Source organism: Heteronotia binoei, chromosome 8 (genome assembly GCF_032191835.1).
Source record: "Heteronotia binoei isolate CCM8104 ecotype False Entrance Well chromosome 8, APGP_CSIRO_Hbin_v1, whole genome shotgun sequence".
NCBI lineage: Eukaryota > Metazoa > Chordata > Lepidosauria > Squamata > Gekkonidae > Heteronotia > Heteronotia binoei.
The window spans coordinates 128804078-128825247 of NC_083230.1; the positions used below are offsets into that span (position 1 = coordinate 128804078).

The following is a 21170-nucleotide window of genomic DNA, read 5'->3' on the forward strand; positions in this document are numbered from 1 at the left end:
TAGCTGCCCACCCCCCCTCATTTTAGAAAGCCCCCAACTCCATTGATTGTGCAGTATGCCATTTTCCAGCATATACGATACTTTGACCTCCTCGGTTTCCTCCTTTTCTTGGCCTATCTCAGGTTGACGGAATCAGAGAATCGTCGTATTGGAAAGGCGCACAGAGGCCATCTAGCCCAACCCCTCGCTGAGTGCAGGATCAGCCTAGAGGAGGCGTGTCAAACTAATTCTCAACCGATAATTACCAACCAAGGCTTAAACAACCAAAAAAAAATAAATTACACTTTAACGTATCAAAACAATAATTATATGCAACGGCTTACCCCGTTGCATATAATTATCGTTTTGATATGTTAGTATTTAAGCCCTGGCTGGTAATTATTATTACAATTGTAGTTTCTAAATAACTGAGCTGTTATAAATGGAAGAGGGGAGGGACGGTGGCTCAGTGGTAGAGGATCTGCTTGGGAAGCAGAAGGTCCCAGGTTCAATCCCCGGCATCTCCAAAAAAGGGTCCAGGGAAATAGGCATGAAAAACCTCAGCTTGAGACTCTGGAGAGCCACTGCTGGTCAGGGGAGGGACGATGGCTCAGTGGTAGAGCATCTGCTTGGTAAGCAAAAGGTCCCAGGTCAATCCCCGGCATCTCCAACTAAAAAGGGTCCAGGCAAGTGGGTGTGAAAAACCTCAGCTTGAGACCCTGGAGAGCAGGGGAGGGACTGTAGCTCAGTGGTAGAGCATCTGCTTGGTAAGCAGAAGGTCCCAGGTTCAATCCCCGGCATCTCCAAAAAAGGGTCCAGGGAAATAGGCATGAAAAACCTCAGCTTGAGACTCTGGAGAGCCACTGCTGGTCAGGGGAGGGACGATGGCTCAGTGGTAGAGCATCTGCTTGATAAGCAGAAGGTCCCAGGTTCAATCCCCGGCATCTCCAACTAAAAAGGGTCCAGGCAAGTGGGTGTGAAAAACCTCAGCTTGAGACCCTGGAGAGCAGGGGAGGGACTGTAGCTCAGTGGTAGAGCATCTGCTTGGTAAGCAGAAGGTCCCAGGTTCAATCCCCGGCATCTCCAAAAAAGGGTCCAGGGAAATAGGCATGAAAAACCTCAGCTTGAGGCTCTGGAGAGCCACTGCTGGTCAGGGGAGGGACGATGGCTCAGTGGTAGAGCATCTGCTTGAGAAGCAGAAGGTCCCAGGTTCAATCCCTGGCATCTCCAACTAAAAAGGGTCCAGGCAAAGAGGCCTGAAAAACCTCAGCTTGAGACCCTGGAGAGCTGCTGTCAGTCTGAGAAGACAATACTGACTTTGATGGACCCAGGGGGGTCTGATTCAGTATAAGGCAGCTTCATATGTTCATATGTAAGAAGGAACTGAAACGTCATGGAAATCTAGAGAGACTTTTTTTAAGAAAGTCGCTGCATTGAAGCTACGTTCCTCAGGAACACCCACCTTGTGAATTTCAGTTGGACTATTTCCAAGTCTGGACTTATATCTATTCATTTGGGGACGGGGTTTTATTTTCTTTTTACCCCCTTGGGGTTTCTGTGACTTTAAAAGGCCCTCGCACTGCCAGCCCCTATCATTATTGTATTGTTTATTATGTAGTATACACAATTTTTGTAATATATTTTCGCAAACGAAAAGACGGTGTATTACTTGGTGGCTTGGATCAGTCTAGAAAGAGCCCCGCGGCGCAGAGTGGTGAAGCTGCAGTACTGCAGTCGGAGCCCTCTGCTCATGACCTGAGTTCAATCTCAGCAGAAGCTGGTTCAGGTAGCCTTCCATCTTTCCGAAGTCAGTAAAATGAGTCCCCAGCTTTCTGGGGGGAAAGCGTAGATGACTGGGGAAGGCGATGGCAACCCACCCCATAAAAAGTCTGCTGTGAAAACGTTGTGAAAGCAACGTCACCCCAGAGTCAGAAACGACTGGTGCTTGCACAGGGGACTACCTTTACCTTTTAAAGAGCCCAGTCCTAAGCTCTGCTCACGACCTGAGTTCGATCCCTGGTGGAAGCTGGGTTTTCAGGTAGCCGGCTCAAGGTTGACTCCGCCTCCCATCCTTCCGAGGTCGGACAAAGGAGTCCCCAGCTTGCTGGGGGGAAAGTGTAGAAGACTGGGGAAGGCAAGTGCAAACCACCCCTGAAGAGTCTGCCGTGAAAACATTGTGAAAGCAACGTCACCCCAGAGTTGGAAACGACTGGTGCTTGCACAGGGGACCTTTCCTTTCCTTGATCGGTCTACTAACTACACCAAGTACGCTTCAAGCAGCACCCCTCTGGAGAAAATGGCTACTTTGAAGGGCGGGTTCTAGGACATTATACCCTGCTGAAGCCCCACCCCTCCCCAAACCCCACCCTCTCCCGGCTCCACCCCCAAAGCCTCCAGGTATTTTCCACCACAGATCTGGCAACCCTAAAAGATGGAAACATCACTAGGTTTTTGTTTTGGTTCTATGCACTGAGCAATATAAGGGATAGATCCTGCAGTGGTAGGGTTGCCAAGTCCAATTCAAGAAATATCTGGGAACTTTAGGGGTGGAGCCAGGAGACAAGGGGTGGAGCCAAGAGATATTGGGGTGGAGCCAGGAGACATCGGGGGCGGAGCCAGGAGACATCGGGGGTAAAGTCAGGAGATATTGGGGGTGGAGTCAGGAGACATTGGGGGTGGAGTCAGGAGACATTGGGGTGGAGCCAGGAGACATTGGGGTGGAGCCAGGAGATATTGGGAGTGGAGTCAGGAGACATTGGGGTGGAGCCAAGAGATATTGGGGGTGGAGTCAGGAGACATTGGAGGTGGAGCCAGGAGACATTGGGTGTGGAGCCAGGATACATTGGGGGTGGAGCCAGGAGACATTGAGGGTGGAGCCAGGAGACATCGGGGGTGGAGCCAGAAGACATTGGGGTGGAGCCAAGAGATATTGGGGGTGGAGTCAGGAGACATTGGAGGTGGAGCCAGGAGATATTGGGGTGGAGCCAAGAGACATTGGGGGTGGAGCCAGGAGACATCGGGGGTGGAGCCAGGAGATATTGGGGGTGGAGCCAGGAGACACTGGGGGTGGAGCCAGGAGCAAGGGTGTGACACACATCATTGAACTCCCAAGGAAGTTCTGGCCATCCCATTGAATGGGACCGCACACCTCTTAAATGCCTTCCCTCCACTGGGAATAACGAAGGATCAGGGTACCTTCTTTTGGGGCTCATAGAAATGGACTCCCTGGTCCAATCCTTTTGAAACTTGGGAGGGTAATTTTGGGAGATTCGTCAAATCTATACAGAAAATTTGGTGCCTCTACCTCAAAAAACAGCTCGCCTTTCCGAGCCCCCGATACCTGCAGATCAATTCTCCATTATACCCTATGGGAATCGGTCTCCATAGGGAACAATGGAGTGCCCAGCAGACATTCCCCCTTGCTCTTTCTGATAACCCTGAAGCGGGGGGAGGGCCTCCAAACCGGGGGATCCCCTGCCCCCACCTGGGGATTGGCAACCTTATCCAGTGGACATAGATTCCCCCTCCCTGGCTGGGGTACATCTACCCAGAGACAGGCCACAAATGAAAAGCATCCCCCTTCCTTCATCTCCCCCCCTCCTTCCCTGCCTGCCTGCCCCCCCCCCGCCTCCCCCTCCCCGGCCCCCTTCCTAACAGGGACGTTTCTAACCTCTCCAGTGCTGGAGCAGCTGGAAATCTCTAATCCTCTTTGTTAGAAAAGCCTCTTAGATGCGATCAGGGCTAGTTAGAATGGGCACAGCTACTAAAGCCCCCCCTCCCTATATACCTGGTTCCAACACCGCCCCCCCCCCCTTCAAGACTCAGCCTCCAGCTTACACAACTGAACAGGCCGACTAGAGAACGCGGGTTTGCTCTGCCACACCTCTGATTCTCTCGTGACACTTTTGGAATGTTGCAAGCGGAGTGGGACCCGGCTAGAAGGGAACGCTCTGAGTGCAGGTTTCAAGAACCTGTTTCCAAGAAAGCTGTAGGCCCCTCGCCCAGATTTTTTGGGGCAATTCAACCCTCTCTGGTGTGGGGGGGAATTGTGTCCATTTAGTGGAGGGGTAATGCAGAAAGGAGCCCCGTGGCGCAGAGTGGTAAAGCTGCAGTACTGCAGTCTTAAGCTCACGAACCGAGTTCAATCCTGGCAGAAGCTGGGTTTTCAGGTCGCCGGCTCCAGGTTGACTCCGCCTTCCCTCCTTCCGAGGGCGGTCAAAGGAGTCCCCAGTTTGCTGGGGGGAAAGTGCAGATGAGACTGGGGAAGGCAAGGGCAAGCCACCCCGTCAAAAGTCTGCCGTGAAAATGTCGTGATGCGACGTCACCCCAGCGTCAGAAATGACTGGTGCTTAAACAGGGACTTTTTGTTGTTGTTCAGTCGCACAGTCGAGTCCGACTCTTTACGACTCCATGGACAAAGTCACGCCAGGCCCTCCTGTCTTCTACCATCCTCCGAAGTCTGCTCAAATTCGTGTTTGTTTCATCAGAAACGCTGTCCAGCCATCTCATCTTTTGCCGCCCCCTTCTTCTTTTGCCTTCTGTCTTTCCCAGCATCAGGGTCTTCTCCAGGAAGTGCTCCCTTCTCATTGGGTGGCCGAAGTATTTGAGCTTCAGCTTCAGCATCTGACCTTCCAGGGAACAGACTGGGTTGATTTCCCTTAGGACTGACTGATTGGATCTTCTTGCAGTCCAAGGGACTCTCAACAGTCTTCTCTTGTAGGCAAGAGCAGAGATTCTTGGATGGAGATGGAAGGGACCTCAGAAGGACATAGGACGCCCTAGGGGGTGTCAAACTCATTTGTTATGAGGGCCAGATCTGACATAAATAAGACCTTGTCGAGCTGGGCCCTGTGTGTCATAAAATGTAATGCCAGGTAGCGGAGATAGAAACTTTATAAAGAACACAGACAAACACAATTAAAGATTTTGTTTAAAAAAATGTAGAATAAAGCATGCTTTAAAATATCAGCACTCTTGCAATATTTTGTTGATTTGACAGTCTTTGATAACCGACGCCGCTTGCTCTGAATTATTGTATCAAAATCTGGAGACCATGTCTGTGCTGTAGCAATCTTGAGTATGCTGTTCAGGTGTGTATCTCTAAGTTGCAAAACCTTTTTTGATTTATTGACTTTCATTACAGAAATCTCATGGTCAATGCTTTGAGCCTAAGGCCAGGGGAAAATATGAAATGGCTGGGCATTGCAAGCTTTGGTACAGAAGTTGCTTCATGCACCAGTCAGCCAGTGCAGAAAATAGAGGCTTTGCTCTGTAGCTCCTGTGCGATTCAGCAAGCCTGGCAAAGCAAGCTGTGATGCAGAAGGAAGCAAGGGAGAGGGAGAAGGAAGCAGATGACAGTGAGTTGTTCGTGGGCCTGATAAGAGCCGTCCGAGGCCCCGATCCAGCCATTAGGCTGCACATTTGACACCCCTGCCCTAGAGTCCCAAAGCAGTCATTTTCTCCACGGGGAGAGATCTCTGTTGTAGAGTTGCCAGCAAAGCTCCTTCTAAGCCCTTATTGGAATCTCGGGAGATCTCCCTCTCTTGCCTGGAGGTTCGCAATCCCTGCCCAGGGAATGTCTTAGCAGTAGTATGTGTGAAAAGGATCTAGGGGGTCTTAGTGGATCATACGCTGAACGTGAATCAACAGTGTGATGCGGTGGCTAAAAAGGCAAATGCAATTTTGGGCTGTGTCAGCAGAACAACAATGTCCAGGTCACGTGATGTGATGGTGTCGCTTTACTCTGCTCTGGTAAAACTTCACCTGGAGTCTTGTGTTCAGTTTTGGGCACCACAATTTAAGAAGGATATAGACGAGCTGGAACGGGTCCAGAGGAGGGTGACGAAGATGGTGAGGGGTCTGGAGACCAAGTCCTATGAGGAAAGGTTGAAGGAGCTGAGCTGGGGACGTTTAGCCTGGAGAGGAGGTGGCTGAGAGGCGATAGGATCACCATCTTCAAGTACTTGAAGGGCTGTCCTATAGAGGATGCTGCGGAATTGTTTTCTGTGGCCCCGGAAGGTAGGCCCAGAACCAGTGGGTTGAAATTAAGTCAAAAGAGTTTCCAGCTCAACATGAGGAAGAACTTCCTGACCGTTAGAGCGATTCCTCAGTGGAACAGGCTTCCTTGGGAGGTGGTGGGCTCTCCTTCCTTGGAGGTTTTAAGTAGAGGCTAGATGGCCCTCTGACAGCGATGAAGATCCTGTGAATTTAGGGGGAGGGGTTTGTGAGTTTCCTGCCTTGTGCAGGGGGTTGGACTAGATGACCCGAAAGGCCCCTTCCAACTCTAGGATTCTATGCTTCTAATGCAGAAGTAGGCCGAGGGCTTGGGTGAAGGTTGGCTTGCCAATCCCCAGGTCCCAGCGGGGGTTCTCCCGCTTCCCCAGGCTCCTTCCTGCTCCCTGTCAGCTGGCTGGGGGAGGGGTAAGCTCCGCCCTCACAGCCCCCACGTGACTTTCCATCTCCGGAGGCTTCAGACTCCACTCCGAAAGGCTTCCTCTTGGGATGGTTGCTCTGTGTTACTTTGAAGAAGTTGGAAGTTCAGCAACTCTAGAGATGCCAATCCCTCGCTTCAGAGTCGTCAGAAAGGGGGGGGGGGAATGTCTGCTGGGCACTTCATTATTCCCTATGGCAGGGGTGGCCAAGGGTAGCTCTCCAGATGTTTTTTTGCCTACAACTCCCATCAGCCCCAGCCAGCATGACCAATGGCTGGGGCTGATGGGAGTTGTAGGCAAAAAACATCTGGAGAGCTACCCTTGGCCACCCCTGCCCTATGGAGATCGATTCTCATAGGGTATAATGGGAAATTGATCTGGGGGTCACTTGGGCTCTGGAGGGACTGTTTTTGAGGTAGAGGCACCAATTTTTCAGCATAGCATCTGATGACTCTCCTCAAAACACTCTCCAAGTTTCAAACAGAATGCACCAGGGGGTCCAATTCTATGAGCCCCGAACGAAGGTGCCCCTATCCTTCATTATTTCAAATGTAGGGAAGGAATTTAAAAGGTGTGCGGTTCCTTTCAAGGCGACAGGCAGAACTCCCTTTGGAGTTCAATGGTGCTGGTCACAACTTTGCTTATGGCTCCACCCCCAACGTCTCCTGGCTCCACCCCCAAAGTCTCCTGGCTCCGCCCCCAAAGTCCCCAGATATTTCTTGAATTGGACTTGGCAACCCTAGTGAAGGCAGCGATGGAGGGGGGGAGTCTCCTCAGTTCTCCCTCTAGAGATGCAACCTGAACAACAAACACCCACACATGGGAAAGTCCCCCCCCCCACGCAAGCTGAGCCCCCAAGGCAGCGGGGAGCGCTTTCCCCAGCCTCTGTGGCCCCCGCTGAATTTGCTCCTCTCTGAGCCATCCTTTCCGGGGTCTGCTGTAAGAGGAGTAGGTTTGCTCCGTAAGCACAGGCCTCCTCTGCCCCCCTCCCCCATCTCGCCAGACCCCAGGAACAGACGGTCCCACTTAAAGCCGTAGGGTCAAGTTGGAGCAAACTGATCCCTAAGCCCCCCCCCCCCGGAAAAAAAACTGTTCAGCTGCCAGGAAAGCGATTTAGGCGTGTGTTTACGTGTGCCCATACTATGCTTTTGTGGACTTTAAATGGTTTTTTTTATATGTTCGTATTTTGGTTGCTTTTTAACCTCAGAAATCTGTTGATGTGTTCATGGTCGCCTCCTTGGAGATCCTGAATTAGGATTGCCAAATCCAATTCAAGAAGAAGAAGACTGCAGATTTATCCTCTGCCCTTCTCTCTGAAACAGAGTCTCAGAGCGGCTCACAATCTCCTTTATCTTCTCCCCCACAACAGACCCCCTGTGAGGGGGGGTGGGGCTAAGAGAGCACTCACAGCAGCTGCCCTTTCAAGGACAACTCCTGCGAGAGCTCTGGCTGACCCAAGGCCATTCCAGCAGCTGCAAGTGGAGGAGTGGGGAATCAAACCCGGTTCTCCCAGATAAGAGAGCTCTGGCTGACCCAAAGCCATCCCAGCAGCTGCAAGTGGAGGAGTGGGGAATCAAACCCGGTTCTCCCAGATAAGAGAGCTCTGGCTGACCCAAGGCCATTCCAGCAGCTGCAAGTGGAGGAGTGGGGAATCAAACCCGGTTCTCCCAGATAAGAGAGCTCTTGCTGACCCAAGGCCATCCCAGCAGCTGCAAGTGGAGGATTGGGGAATCAAACCCTGTTCTTGCAGATAAGAGAGCTATGGCTGACCCAAGGCCATTCCAGCAGCTGCAAGTGGAGGAGTGGGGAATCCAACCCGGTCCTCCCAGATAAGAGTCCGCACACTTAACCACTTAACTGTTACACCAAACTTTCCCCCAAAAATATCTGGGGACTTTGGGGTAGAGCCAGAAGACTTTGGGGGTGGAGCCAGGAGGCATTGGGGGTGGAGCCAGGAACAAGGTTGTCTCCTGGAATTATAGCTCATCTCCAGATGACAAAGATCCACCCCTTGGAGGAAATGGCTGCCTCGGAGGGCGGAGTCTAGGGCACTGTGCTCTGTTGAGGCCCCTCCCTTCCCCAAACCCCGCTTCCCTCAGGCTCCACCCTCCAAATCTCCAGAAATTCCCCAGCCCAGAGTTGGCAACCCTGGCAGCAAAGGTTCTGCGCGCGAGTTTAGCTGTGCATATTTCGGGGGGCAGAGCAGGTCGAACTGACGCTACTGTCTCAGCTGGGCCTGTGAAGAGAGAGAGACCTGGGTTCAAATCACCACTCAGCCATGCAGGTGGATGACCAGTGGGGCAGCCAGGAAAGCCCAGGACTGAAGTCATCCTCCTTCATGTCTGAGGGGTGAAAGGTGCCTAACCTACCTCACAGGGTTGTGGTGAAGATGGAATTGTTGTCACTTGAAGCTCCTTTAGGGTTGCCAAGTCCGACTCAAGAAATATCTGGCGACTTCGGGGATGGAGCCAGGACACTTTGGTGGGCGGAGCCAGGAGCAAGGGTGGGACAAGCACGATTGAACTCCAAAGGGAATTCTGGCCATCGCCTTGAAAGGGACCGCACACCTTTTCAATGCCTTGCCTCCATTGGAAAGAATGAAGGACAGGAGCACCCTCTTTGTGGGCTCATAGAATTGGACCCCCGGGTCCAATCCTTTTGAAACTTGGAGGGTGTTTTCAGGAGAGGCACCGGATGTGATGCTGAAAATTTGGTGCCTCTACCTCAAAAACACAGCCCCTCAAGAGCCCCAGATACCCACTGATCAATTCTCCATATACCCTTTGAGAATTGGTCTTCATAGGGAATAATGGAGTGACCAGCAGACACCCCCCCGGGCTTTCTGATGACCCTGAAGCGGGGGAAGGGCCTGCAAACTGGGGCATCCCCTGCTCCCCCCTGGGGATTGGCAACCCTACTCTGCCGTCAGCCATGAAGCTCTCCAGATCATCTTCGTGGGCCCGTCTCTCTGACCTACATTGCAGGGTTGTTATGTGGATTAAACAGAGGATGACACTTCCATATCCTCCTTGGACTCGCTCAGGACAGGATAGGACCCTGCTGTTTTCAGTCGCCGCTCACGCAACATTCCTCCACTCTCATGCACACGCCAAACGTCTTAAAACAGATGACGTGTTTATTTTACTTCATGGCTACCCCACCTTTCTCCCCAGTGGGGACTCCCAAAGCGGGTAATGTCATTCTGCTCCCCTCCATTTTGTGCTCACAACAACCCTGTCAGGTAGGCCAGGCCTGGACCACGTGACCCTGGCAAGCTGCCATGGCAGAAGGAGGATTCCAACCTGGATCCCCCACACCTTCATCCATCCCTCTAACCACAACACCGCATTATCCCAGGTAGGCAGTTGTATGAGTCAGTGGAAGAAAGCAGAAGTCCAATGGACTTCGTTGATTGTGAGGAAGATGATGACGATATTGGATTTATATCCCACCCTATAGTCTGAATCTCAGAGTCCCAGAGCGGTCACAATCGCCATTAACTTCCTCCGCCCAACAACAGACACCCTGTGAGGTGGGTGGGGCTGAGAGAGCTCTCACAGCAGCTGCCCTTTCAAGGACAACCTCTGTGAGAGCTCTGGCTGACCCAAGGCCCTTCCAGCAGCTGCAAGTGAAGGAGTGGGGAATCAAACCCTGTTCTTGCAGATAAGAGAGCTATGGCTGACCCAAGGCCATTCCAGCAGCTGCAAGGGGAGATGGGGGGAATCAAACCCCGTTCTCCCAGATAAGAGAGCTCTGGCTGACCCAAGGCCATTCCAGCAGCTGCAGGTGGAGGAGTGGGGAATCAAACCCGGTTCTCCCAGATAAGAGAAGCTATGACTGACCCAAGGCCATTCCAGCAGGTGCCAGTGGAGAAGTGGGGAATCAAACTGGGTTCTCCCAGATAAGAGAGCTCTGGCTGACCCAAGGCCATTGCAGCAGCTGCAGGTGGAGGAGTGGGGAATCAAACCCCGTTCTCCCAGATAGAGAGCTCTGGCTGACCCAAGACCATTCCAGCAGCTGCAGGTGGAGGAGTGGGGAATCAAACCCCATTCTCCCAGATAAGAGAGCTCTGGCTGACCCAAGGCCATTCCAGCAGCTGCAGGTGGAGGAGTGGGGAATCAAACCCCATTCTCCCAGATAAGAGAGCTCTGGCTGACCCAAGGCCCTTCCAGCAGCTGCAAGTGGAGGAGTGGGGAATCAAACCCCATTCCCCCAGATAAGAGAGCTCTGGCTGACCCAAGGCCATTCCAGCAGCTGCAAGTGGAGGAGAGGGGATACCAACCCGGTTCTCCCAGATGGAGAGCTCTGGCTGACCCAAGGCCATCCCAGCAGCTGCAAATGGAGCAGTGGGGAACCAAACCTGGTTCTCCCAGATAAGCGTCCATGCATTTAACCACTACACCAAACTGGCTCTCTTTAGAAGAAGATATTGGATTTATATCCTGCCCTATACTCTGAATCTCAGAGTCTCAGAGCGGCTCACTGTCTTCTTTCTCTTCCTCCCCCCACAACAGACACCCTGTGAGGTGAGTGGGGCTGAGAGAGCTCTCACAGCAGATGCCCTTTCAAGGACAACCTCTGTGAGAGCTATGGATGACCCAAGGCCATTCCAGCAGCTGCAAGTGGAGGAGTGGGGAACCAAACCTGGTTCTCCCAGATAAGCGTCCACGCACTTAACCACTACACCAAACTGGCTCTCTTTAGAAGAAAATATTGGATTTATATCCTGCCCTATACTCTGAATCTCAGAGTCTCAGAGCGGCTCACTGTCTTCTTTCTCTTCCTTCCCCACAACAGACACCCTGTGAGGTGGGTGGGGCTGAGAGGTCTCTGACAAAAACTGCCTTTTCAATGACAACACCTATGAGAGCTCTGGCTGACCCAAGGCCATTCCAACAGCTGCAAGTGGAGAAGCAGGGAATCAAACCCAGTTCTCCCAGATAAGAGAGCTCTGGCTGACCCAAGGCCATTCCAACAGCTGCAAGTGGAGAAGCAGGGAATCAAACTCCGTTCTCCCAGATAAAGGGTCCGCGCACTTCACTACTGCACCAATACTGGCTCTTCTGTGAGTCAGAGCTCAGAAACAGCCGATGAAGCAACCTCTGGCTAAGGTTGCCAACTAGTCTGGAGGACAATGTCCTGTCTCTTTAATAGTGGCTTCAGGCTCAGCAATAGGTGGCTGAAACTTATCAACTTTCCCTGGAGGGAAATAAGCTCACCTGGTTAACAAAAAGCCCAACCAAGCCTCTGTTCAAGGGCAAGTGTCTCTTTCAGGCTGACTGGCCGTCTCCAACTGCTTAAACTGGCCTAAATTCTGGCTGTCTCCTACGCAGGTGCCGCCAGTTTTAGTTTCACCCAGGTGAGCGCTTACCTCTGATTTGTCACCTGGTTATTTCACAAGCTGCTTAAAGAAGGCCGAGAATAGATCCCCACGCCTCTTCTGGACTGCTCCCAGGTGAAGCAGGAGAGAGACCTGACCTTCCTTGGTGACTGCTAGTTATGCCACCTCCCAATGTCCTCTTGAAGGCTGAGGCATGTAAAACGGGAAGGGAATTCGCGTAGTATTGCCAGGTCTGTGCTGGTAAATACCTGGAGGTTTTGAAGGGTGGAGCCACGAGAGGGCGGGGTTTGGGGAGGGGAGGGGCCTCAGCACGGCACAATGCCCAAGGCTCCACCCTTCCAAGGAGCCATTTTCTCCTGGGGAGCTGTTCTCTGCCAGCTGGAGATCAGCTGTGAAAGCGGGAGATCTCCAGGCCCCGCCTGGAGGCTGGCAACCCTGCGTATTGAAAAATACCTGGTGGCTTTGTGGGTGGAGCTGGGAGAGGGTGGGGTTTGGGGAGGGGAGGGGCCTCAGCGTGAAAGAAGGTCCTCTCCTTCTTTGGAGGTTTTTCAACAGAGGCTGCATGGCCATCTGACAGCAATGAAGATCCTGTGAATTTAGGGGGAGGGGTTTGTGAGTTTAGAGGAGTTCCTCAGTGGAACAGGCTTCCTCCTGGGGCGGTGGTGGGCTCTCCTTCCTTGGAGGTTTTTCAACAGAGGCTAGATGGCCATCTGACAGCAATGCCGATCCTGTGAATTTAGGGGGAGGCGTTTGTGCGTTTCCTGCATGGAGCAGGAGGTTGGACTAGATGATCCTGGAGGTCCCTTCCAACTCTATGATTCTCTGGTACAATGCCCTAGACTCCACCCTTCCGAGCAGCCATTTTCTCCTGGGGAGCTGATCTCTGCCAGCTGGAGATCAGTTGTAAAAGCAGGAGATTGAAGCAGGAGATTTCAAGTTGACCTCCTGCACATTGGGTTGTTGTTGTTGTTCAGTTGTTGTTCAGTCGACTTTGCGACCCCCTGGACAAAGTCATGCCAGGCCCTCCTGTCTTCCACCATCCTCCGAAGTCTGCTCAAATTCGTGTTAGTCGCATCAGGAATACTGTCCAGCCATCTCATCTTCTGCCGTCCCCTTCTTCTTTGGCCTTCTGTCTTTCCCAGCATCAGGGTCTTCTCCAGGGAATGCTCCCTTCTCATTGGGTGGCCAAAGGATTTGAGCTTCAGCTTCAGCATCTGACCTTCCAGGGAACAGTCTGGGTTGATTTCCCTCAGGACTGACTGATTGGAGCTTCTTGCAGTCCAAGGGGCTCTCAAGAGTCTTCTCCAGGGAGTGCTCCCTTCTCATTGGGTGGCCAAAGGATTTGAGCTTCAGCTTCAGCATCTATCCTTCCAGGGAACACATTGGGACTCCGTGTTGAAATAACAATTGCAATAGCATCGCATTTTGTACCTTCTCAATATTATTTCGTTCTTTGGTCACTATAACCGTTTGGTTGCATTCTTTCCTAAACTGAAGTGACCGCTCTCTCTTTTTTTTCTCCACCTGGAGGCAATCCTGTGACCTGTCTGTCATCGTGTAGGTGTGGGATGACATCAGCCCGCTGGGTTGGTCACCGAGATGGACTTAAAAAGGCTTTAAAGGGACACAGATTCATGAGAGAGGAGAGAGGTCATCCGTGGCTGTTAGCCGCGATCAGGAAATGGAACCGCTGTGTTCAGGGGCAGTGTATCTCGGATCACCACTTCCTGTGGGCAGGGTGGGGGGTGCGGAATGGCAGCAACAGGGGGGGAATTTGCCCTATATGCCCTTCTAGGGGTATCTGGTTGATCCTTGTATGGAAAGACAAAAACAAAGGGGTAAGAAACCCAACCACAGAAACGGGGTGGGTCCTCAGAAAGCTGAATGCCCACGAGTTCTTGTATTGTGAGAAAGGGAGAAAAGTACTTCTTTCTCTACTTTCTCCATCCCATGCATTTACAAGATAATGCATGGTACGGAGAAAGTAGAGAAAGAAGCCCTTTTCTCCCTTTCTCACCATACAAGAACTCGTGGGCATTCGATGAAATTGCTGAGCAGACAGGTTAAAACGGATAAAAGTCCTTCTTCACCCAAAGGGTGATTCACATGTGGAATTCACTGCCACAGGAGGTGGTGGCGGCCACAAGCATAGACAGCTTCAAGAGGGGATTGGATAAAAATATGGAACAGAGGTCCATCAGTGTGTGTGTATATATAATATATATTTATTTATTCTATGACTTATATCCCGCCCTTCCCATAAAATGGCTCATAAAATATATATTAGCCACAGTGTGTGTGTATATATAATTTTTTTTGCCACTATGTGACACAGAGTGTTGGACTGGATGGGCCATTGGCCTGATCCAACATGGCTTCTCTTATGTTCTTAAGCATATGACAGAGTATTTATCATACAGTGTAAGTGACAATTCAAGAGAAGATAGATACACAGAAATGTTAAAATCCAGGGTTGCCCAGGGTGGCCCTAGGTCATTCACAGTCCTGCCAGAGCTCTCTCAGCCTGCACCCCCTCCTGCTCTGCACACCTCTGTTGCGGGAAGAGAAATGGAAGGAGATTGTAAGCCACTCCGAGTAGTTAAAACCAGAGTTTAAAAATCATCTTCCTCATCATCTCCATTATCATCTCCTCCTCACCAGGACTTCCCCCAGACCTGTGCTGGCAACTCTACTTGCAACAGACATGAGAGAAGTCTCGTGGGCAGGCCTGGCACCCCAAGGCAAGAATCTCTTCTCACTCTTGAACTCATACAAAAGATGCCAGCCTCCAGGAAGGACCTGGAGATCTCCTGGAATTACAGCTCCGCTCTAAACCTCAGAGATCCTGGAGAACACGGATGCTTTTTGTTGCTGGGGGGGGGGCACAGTGGGAGGGCTTCTAGCCCCACTGATGGACCTCCTGATGGCACTTGGTTTTTTGGGCCACTGTGTGACACAGAGTGTTGGCCTGGATGGGCCACTGGCCTGACCAAACATGGCTTCTCTTATGTTCTTATGTGACACAGAGGGCGTTTTCGCACTGACCTTCAAGTGGCGCGACCACCCTCTTCACACCGGAGGATCTGCACGGATTTCGCACAAGAAGCGCCGGAGCACCCAAAAGAGCCGGCGACTTCTGTCGCAAAAGCCGCTCAAACGTTTTCCTGCTTCTTGGCGGTTTCCGTTTGAGCGGGTTTCGCGACGGAAGTCGCCGGCTCTTTTGGGTGCTCCGGCGCTTCTTGTGCGAAATCCGCGCAGATCCTCCGGTGTGAAGAGGGTGGTCGCGCCACTTGAAGGTCAGTGCGAAAACGCCCAGAGTGTTGGAATGGATGGGCCACTGGCCTATTCCAACATGACTTCTCTTCACTTCTTCTGTGACACCGTGGCCTGATCCAACATGGCTTCTCTTATGTTCTTATATGACACAGAGTGTTGGACTGGAGGGGCGATTGGCCTGATCCAACATGGCTTCTCTTCTGTTCTTATGTGACACAGAGTGTTGGACTGGAGGGGCAATTGGCCTGATCCAACATGGCTTCTCTTCTGTTCTTATGTGACACAGAGTTTTGGACGGGAGGGGCCATTGGCCTGATCCAACATGGCTTCTCTTATGTTCTTCTGTGACACAGAGTGTTGGAGTGGAGGGGCCATTGGCCTGATCCAACATGGCTTCTCTTATATTCTTCTGTGACACAGAGTGTTGGAGTGGAGGGGCCATTGGCCTGATCCAACATGGCTTCTCTTATGTTCTTCTGTGACACAGAGTGTTGGAGTGGAGGGGCCATTGGCCTGATCCAACATGGCTTTTCTTATGTTCTTATGTGACACAGAGTGTTGGGCTGGATGGGCCATAGGCGTGATCCAACATGGCTTCTCTTATGTTCTTCTGTGACACAGAGTGTTGGGCTGGATGGGCCATAGGCCTGATCCAACATGGCTCCTCTTATGTTCTTCTGTGGCATTAGACCCCACTGGGGTCCTCCCCTGACTCCGCCCTGAAGTCCCTCAGTCTGGATCTGCCAACTTTATATTCCCCATCCCACAACCCTGGTGGCCACTTTATCTCCCCGTCCTGTAGCACTGGTGACTAGGGGAGACCTGGCCAGTGTTCCCTCTAAGGTGAGTTAGTGTGAGCTGCTTCACAGTTTTTAAGCCTCTGGCTCCCACATTTTTGCCTTCGCTCAGGCAACTATGGCCCCAAAGGAGACTAATTTGTGCGGCAGCCAGATCCCTCCCTCACAACTTGCATGCTGGTAGCTCACAAGGTAGAATTTTTGCTCCCAAGGCTCCACAGCTTAGAGGGAACGTTGGAGCTGCCCGCCCTCTCCTGCCCCCCCCCCCGCCAATATCCCTGTGGCTCTCCCTTGGGCAGCCTCTGGGTGCCACTCGTGTCTGCCTCCTTTGGCGGGGCCTGCTGCTGGTCTAAGTCCGTCCCCCCCCCTCCCCCGTGCTGAATCCAATTAGCAGGCTAGCAGGAGAGCATTAGCCGGACGCCCACCCCACAGGGCGAACGCTGAGCTGTTGTCTCCTCCTCCTCTTCCTCGTCCACAGCTCTCGCCGACTGCATCAGCACGGTTTCCCTGGTCTCCCCAAACCACACTGGGAGCTTTGGAGGGGGTGTGTGGTGTCTTCCCGGTTGGTGAACATGGAGCCACGGCCCAGGACTAAAAAAGGCTCATGAAGAACAGCGACCAGCTGCCTTTCAGAAGTGGAGATTCCTGGGTTCGGGGCCACGAGGAGTCCACCGGACCCACAGGTGAGGTGGATGTGGGTGGGGTGGGGGGGGGCAGCCCAGGGAGCGTGGTCCCTGAAGCTGGCCATGCGCAGACCCAATGGGAGGGCCACCTCCACGCATCGCTGGAGGTTGCACTGCTGCAAGTGTTTGCCTCTGGGTTTTCCAGAGGAGAGGAGAGGCGTCCAGAGGCTGAGGTCTGTGGCATCGTTGAACAGTGCGCTGCTGTGGGGATCCTAGGCCGTCTTGTAGGAAAAGAAGTTGTGTGCAATCGCTACAGTGCAACGCTCAGTGATGCGTGGATGCGGCCTGAACACTGCTTGTCAGGATCCCAGCAATCTAATGCTGAATGTTCACCTTATGATGGAACTGAAGCTTTGTCGTCAGTGGACGGCTGCGTTTCGGTGGCCAGGCGGCTTTGTGCGGGTTTGTGGAACAAGCAAGGGTTCGGTGTGAAGTGCTCAAGGAAAGCCCCCTACAAAGACCTCGCCTGGAGTCTTGTGTTCAGTTTTGGGTACCACATTTTGAGAAGGATGTAGAGAAGCTGGAAGGGGTCTAGAGGAGGGCGACGAAGATGGAGAGGGGTCTGGAGACCAAGTCCTATGAGGAAAGGCGGAAGGAGCTGGGGATGTTTAGCCTGGAGGGGAGACGGCTGAGAGGTGAGAGGATCACCGTCTTCAAGTCCTTGAAGGGCTGTCCTATAGAGGATGGTGTGGAATTGTTTTCTGTGGCCCCGAAGGTAGGGCCAGAACCAGTGGGTTGAAATTAAATCAGAAGAGTTTCTGGCTCAACATTAGGAAGAACTTCCTGTCCGTTAGAGCGGTTCCCGAGGGGAACAGGCTTCCTCCTCGGGAGGTGGTGGGCTCTCCTTCCTTGGAGGTTCCTAAACAGGCTAGATGGCCATCCGACAGCAATGAGGATCCTGTGAATTTAGGGGGAGGGGTTTGTGAGTTTAGAGTGGTTCCTCAGTGGAACAGGCTTCCTCCTCGGGAGGTGGTGGGCTCTCCTTCCTTGGAGGCCTTTAAACGGAGGCTAGATGGCGATCTGACAGCAATGAAGATCTTGTGAATTTAGGAGGAGGTGTTTGTGAGTTTAGAGCGGTTCCTCAGTGGAACAGGCTTCCTTGGGAGGTGGTGGGCTCTCCTTCCTTGGAGGTTTTTCAACAGAGGCTAGATGGCCATCTGACAGCAATGAAGATCTTGTGAATTTAGGAGGAGGTGTTTGTGAGTTTAGAGCGGTTCCTCAGTGGAACAGGCTTCCTCCTCAGGAGGTGGTGGGGTCTCCTTCCTTGGAGGTTTTTAAATGGAGGCTAGATGGCCATCTAACAGCAATGAAGATCCTGTGAATTTAGGGGGAGGGGTTTGTGAGTTTCCTGCATTGTGCAGGGGGTTGGACTAGATGACCCTGGAGATGGGAAAGACCTCTGCCTGAGACCCGGGAGAGCAGCTGCCAGTCCTAGTAGACAATACTGACCTTGATGGGCCAAGGGTCTGATTCTGTTAAGGAAGCTTTGTGTGAGAGTTCTATTAAGGGGATGGGCCGTAGCTGAGTTGTAAAGTGTCTGCTTGGCATGCAGAAGGTCCCAGGTTCAATCGCTGGCATCTCCAGTTGTAATGGGGCTGTGGCTCAGTGGCAGAGCCTCTGCTTGGTAAGCAGAAGGTCCCAGGTTCAATCCTCGTCATCTCCAATTAAAAGGACCAGGCAGGAGGTGATGTGAAAGGCCTCTGCCTGAGACCCTGGAGAGCCATGAAGTGGGGCTGTGGCTCAGTGGCAGAGCCTCTGCTTGGCATGCAGAAGGTCCCAGGTTCAATCCCCGGGGTCTCCAGTGAAAAGGATCGGGCAGAAGGTGATGGGAAAGACCTCCGTCTGAGTCCCTGAAAAGCGGCTGCCAGTCTGAGTGGACAATACCAACCCTGATGGACTCCGAGGCGGTCTGATTCAGTAGAAGGCTGTGGAAGGTCTGTGTCAGTTTGTTGTGCACGTTCCGTTTCCCTCTAAGCCTCCCTGCTGTTCCCAAAGTGATGTCTCGGAATGACAGAAGGCAGTTCCGCTTCTCGAAAGCGCTCAGCAGCCCATTTTAGGTTGCCAGATTTATTTTTGGCCCGGCTCTCGTGCCTGGAGCAGAGCGGAAATATAGTAGAAATCCATCAGGTGAGCAGCACAGTCCCGCAATGAGCAATGATGGAGAACATTTCAGTGGTCTCTGAGCATCAGAGGGCAGCTGCGGGGCCCTGAAAGGAAACAGCTGGATTCTGTCCAAGGGACAGTCTTTAAGGTACTCCTGGATTTGAATCTCGCTGGAGCCTCACAACTGTCCATGGCCCAAGGCCCAGGCGAGAGAAACTTGGCAGTCGGATCCATGGATCCTCACAGGAAGTGGAAGAGACCAGATGTGCTGGCGGCGGAGGTGCCCCAGCTGTTGAATGCTTGTCAGGGAATTGGGGTGGGGCTTGGGGGGTGGGTGGGGATAGATTTGGCACCAGATGCGTTTTTGGTGGATCGGGCTTAAGGACTTTTTACATTTTTTGCTCTCCGGCCAAGTTCTGCGAGTCTCAAATGGACAATGAACCAACCAACTTCCCCCTAAATTCACAGGATCTTCATTGCTGTTAGATGGCCATCTGACAGCAATGAAGAACCTGTGAATTTAGGGGGAGGTGTTTGTGAGTTTCCTGCATTGTGCAGGGGGTGGGACTAGATGACTCTGGAGGTCCCTTCCAACTCTTCTATGATTCCCTGTTTCAGGATAGGATCTTCCTGCTCAAAAGGTTAGCGGGACTTTTCTCTCACCTGCTTTTTGCTTCAGCAGTCTAAAATTGGGTTGCCAACTTCCAGGCTCACTGAAAATGTTGAGACAGTGTGTGATTGCAATAAAAAAAAAATCCAACATGGCTTCTCTTATGTTCTTATGTGACACAGAGAGTTGGACTGGAGGGGCTATTGGCCTGATCCAACATGGCTTCTCTTATGTTCTTATGTGACACAGAGTGTTGGACTGGAGGGGCCATTGGCCTGATCCAACATGGCTTCTCTTATGTTCTTATGTGACACAGAGTGTTGGACTGGATGGGTCATTGGCCTGATCCAACATGGCTTCTCTTATGCTCTTATGTGACACAGAGTGTTGGACTGGAGGGGCCAGTGGCCTGATCCAACATGGCTTCTCTTATGTTCTTTTGTCACACAGAGTGTTGGACTGGATGGGCCAGTGGCCTGATCCAACATGGCTTCTCTTATGTTCTTCTGTGGCACAGAGTGTTGGACTGGATGGGCCATTGGCCTGATCCAACATGGCTTCTCTTATGTTCTTCTGTGACAAAGAGTGTTGGACTGGATGGGCCAGTGGCCTGATCCAACATGGCTTCTCTTATGGTCTTTTGTGACACAGAGTGTTGGACTGGATGGGCCAGTGGTCTGATCCAACATGGCTTCTCTTATGTTCTTCTGTGACACAGAGTGTTGGACTGGATGGGCCAGTGGCCTGATCCAACATAGCTTCTCTTATGTTCTTATGTAACACAGATTGTTGGACTGGATGGGCCACTGGCCTGATCCAACATGGCTTCTCTTATGTTCTTCTGTGACACAGAGTGTTGGACTGGAGGGGCCATTGGCCTGATCAATAGGGCTTCCCTTATGTTCTTATGTGACACAGAGTGTTGGACTGGATGGGCCAGTGGTCTGATCCAACATGGCTTCTCTTATGTTCTTCTGTGACACAGAGTGTTGGACTGGATGGGCCAGTGGCCTGATCCAACATAGCTTCTCTTATGTTCTTATGTAACACAGATTGTTGGACTGGATGGGCCACTGGCCTGATCCAACATGGCTTCTCTTATGTTCTTCTGTGACACAGAGTGTTGGACTGGAGGGGCCATTGGCCTGATCAATAGGGCTTCCCTTATGTTCTTATGTGACACAGAGTGTTGGACTGGAGGGGCCATTGGCCTGATCCAACAGGGCTTCTCTTATGTTCTTATGTGACACAGTATGTTGGACTGGATGGGCCATTGGCTTGATTCAACATGGATTCTCTTATGTTCTTATGTAACAAAGAGTGTTGGACTGGATGGGCCACTGGCCTGATCCAACATGGCTTCTCTCATGTTCTTAGCCTTTTGTTACTGTCCATGGGGAAAGGACACTGGAGTGGGTTGACATTTCCTTCTCCAGTGGATCGCATTTTGTCTGGGTTCTCTGCTGCTGTCTGTCCATCTTGGGTGGCCCGCAGCATAGGGTTGCCAATCCACAAGTGTGGGCTGGGGATCCCCCTGTTTGGAGACCCTCCCCCCGATTCAGGATCGTCAGAAAGTGTGTGTGGGGGGGAGGGAAATGTCTTCTTGGAACTCTATTATTCTCTGTGAAGATTTATTCCCATAGAAAATCATGGAGAATTGATCCGCGGGTATCTGGGGCTCTGGGGGGAGCTTTTTTTGTGGTAGAGGCCCCAAATTTTCAGTATAGCATCTAGTGCCTCTCCCCAAAATACCCCCCAAGTTTCAAAAAGATTGGACCAGGGGGTCCAATTCTATGAGCCCCAAAAGAAGGTGCCCCTATCCTTCATTATTTCCTCTGGAAGGAAGGCATTGAAAAGGTGTGCCATCCCTTTAAATGTGAGGGCCAGAACTCCCTTTGGAGTTCAATTATGCTTGTCACAGCCTTGATCTTGGCTCCACCCCTAATGTCT

General features: G+C 52.0%; 1 non-coding gene across 1 annotated transcript; it reads left to right on the forward strand.

The window, feature by feature from the left end:
- Positions 1–1138: 1138 nt before the first annotated feature.
- On the forward strand, positions 1139–1209 carry TRNAL-GAG (transfer RNA leucine (anticodon GAG)). The gene has a single exon. It is a non-coding gene; the product is annotated as a tRNA-Leu (tRNA).
- Positions 1210–21170: the final 19961 nt, after the last annotated feature.